At 30.6% G+C, this 2933-nt stretch overlaps 1 non-coding gene across 1 annotated transcript; it reads left to right on the top strand.

Moving 5' to 3' along the window:
- The first annotated feature begins 571 nt into the window (after nt 1–571).
- On the top strand, nt 572–644 carry TRNAE-CUC. The gene has a single exon. It is a non-coding gene; the product is annotated as a tRNA-Glu (tRNA).
- Nucleotides 645–2933: the final 2289 nt, after the last annotated feature.

Genomic DNA, 2933 nt, shown 5'->3' with positions numbered 1-2933 from the left:
ACATATGTGACTTCTCTTACTGTTTTTTTTTTTTTCTTCTCATTTTGTTTTCTTTTTTCTTCCGTTTTATCTTTCCTTTCTTTCCTTTCTGTTTTTTCTTACTTTTTGTTAAATATATGTGTACATATTAAAATTATGCACATATATATTTATTTTATAAAAAAAAAATAAAATAAATAATGTGTTCTCAATGTTTAATGTCCTACTTTTTTACAAATTGACATGTGGCTGTGTTGTTATCCTGTTGTTGTCGTGTCACGTGTCAGTGTTCGTGTTTTCTAGTCTATCACTAATAAATTTTGCTCTATTAATAATTTATTGAAAATGTTGTATGCACTAAATTATTAGCTCTAAAAATATTATCCATTACAATTATCCAATATCAAAATATAATCAATGTGAATATAACATGAATAATAAGCATCAAAGTTAGTTTCTTCTTCTTCCTCTGCATATTTGTGTTCTTCAGTGAAGTGGGATGGATTTTGGAGTCTCTCTCCGAAAATGGTTTTCAGGTAGATTCGTGATTTTCTATGTTTATATATAAATTGTAAAACGGGTTGTCGTGGACTCCGTTGTAGTCTAGTTGGTTAGGATATTCGGCTCTCACCCGAAAGACCCGGGTTCAAATCCCGGCAACGGAAGCTTTTTTATATTAATTTTTTTTGTTTGTTTGTTTTTTTCCCCAAATATCTTGTCGAATCATGTGAAAAATTATAATATAAAATTATGTTATAGAAAGACTCTTTTTTAGGATCCTAATTTCATTTATTTGATTAATTCAGATTCTTATTGTGAATCTAAATTATGAATTATGAGCCCAATTTCATTGTTGGAAGCCAATAAAAAAACTTTTGAATTTTGGAGTAGGTTTTCATTACATTAGAGTTCACGAAGAAATTTTAAGGGACAATTGTAGGAATTTTTAAATGATTTTTAAAAATTAGGTATGTGAACAATGTTTATTGATTTTGTAAGAATATTAAACTTTTTAAGTCCAGCCAAATTTCATTAATGGGCTAAAATGAAAAGGTTGAAAATATCCATACTTCTTTGAATCAATTCGTGCTCCTCTTCAACCTAATTTTAGGGTTTCTTTTCTTTTGTTCTTTACTTCTCTTCATCGAGCTTTCCTCTTACTCCTCCAATTTCTTCCTTTTCTCTTCAATGTTGAGTCTTCCGTCTTCCACTTCAGTTCTTCCATGCCAGTTTCACGTCAATTACAAGTTGATTCCTCTTACTCACAAAAATCTTCTTCTTACGACTGTTGTATTTGCTCCAACTGTGAGAGAAGAATGCGGTAAGAATATATTTAAGAAGATTGCTTCAAGTGGTTGTTTTTATTTCTTTTAACATATAAATTTTAAGCCTTCTAATAACCCTATGATTTCAATTAAGTTTAAGCCTTTGGATTTTAAGCCTTGTTCTCCTATAAAGATATTTTAACTAAGTTTAATTTTGCTTAGTTGGCTTTCACATTGATCGAAATAATATTCATATTAGAAAATAGGAGTTGTTACAGGCCTTCCTATATCTCAAGTAGATGTTTCAAATGAACCAATATTATTATTAATGATGCAACACCTGGTAATGAAACTGTAAACATATATATTTCAAACAATACATAAATTTAAGAAGATTGCTTCAAGTAGTCAATAATTTAAGAAGATTACTTTCCAATTTAATTAAAGATCATAATCATAATTAATTATATATTAATCACATTAATATATAGTTTCCTCAAATTAATTTAAACAATTCAAATTATCCCTCTTAAGTATCCTCTAGTGAGCTAATGAGGGGACCTAGTGGACATGTAGATCAGAAGCTCCAACGATATGAGATTAATTGACTAAACTCATTAACTAAATTGATCAATATTCGTTAACTATGGGTACACTGCACTAAAGACCCACAACTGCACTCTTCTCACTACATATATTTTTTTTGTGTCCATGGATATGACAAATACCAGCAAGTTAGTCCTTCACGAGTGTTCTAACTTCAATTGGGTCAAATTATTGTTTTACCCTTGGGTTACCTCTGACTCCTTAAGTACCAGTGTTTCTTTAATGAACAACCTATTTATGGTCCAATAAATAAACAGGAACCCTTCTCAGGCCAACAATAGGGTAGGGCTCTTTGTTCAAGTCCCAGAGACAACACTTAAGGGAACACTCATCTACTTACCCTTAAGGTGGGAATGAACGAATTACATCTTGTATTATTATGTTTCTAACTCCCCACTCGGTCTTGTCCCCAAAATGGTAGGTTGAACTGGCTACCCTTACCCATACAAATCAAAGAACAATCCCTCGTGAATAAGAGTTCATATATACTCAGGATTAAGACTAAGTCACCTACGTCATTCTATTGAGGTAGAAACCTGACTAATCAATGGTATTACATCTAGTGGTTACTATTTCGCGGTCCAGTCTTATGCAAACTCATTGCATAAGATACCCCCACTTGCGTGTCACCTACACGAACGCTTTAGATCATTACGTTTGTATCAAATATAAAGTGAGTCGTATCCATAGTGTTACCAAGATAAGAACCTAACTTTATCCCTATACTATAGACCCTTTAGGCTGTATCTTGAACATTAATCCCTGTATGTCTCAACATATAATTTAAAACTCATAAGACAACCTTGAATGTTAGTTTATTGGATTTAGGGTTATTAAGAAAAAAATAGACAATAACACAAACAATAAAATTTATTTATTTAACATCCATAACTCTTTATTGATGACAATCAATTAATAACATTTACTATTTACGAATTTTAGGACATAAAATCCAACATGATTTTCATCTTATTACCTTATGATTACCTTCTTTTTTCTTTCTATTGTCATCTAATTATTTTTTTATTGCAAAAAATGGAAAGAACAAGGAAGATGAAAAAAGAAAAAAAACGACCAAGAAAA

Source organism: Benincasa hispida, chromosome 4 (assembly GCF_009727055.1).
Source record: "Benincasa hispida cultivar B227 chromosome 4, ASM972705v1, whole genome shotgun sequence".
Lineage (NCBI taxonomy): Eukaryota > Viridiplantae > Streptophyta > Magnoliopsida > Cucurbitales > Cucurbitaceae > Benincasa > Benincasa hispida.
The sequence above is the reverse complement of the archived record's forward strand: the minus strand, read 5'-3'. Positions and strand labels throughout refer to the sequence as shown.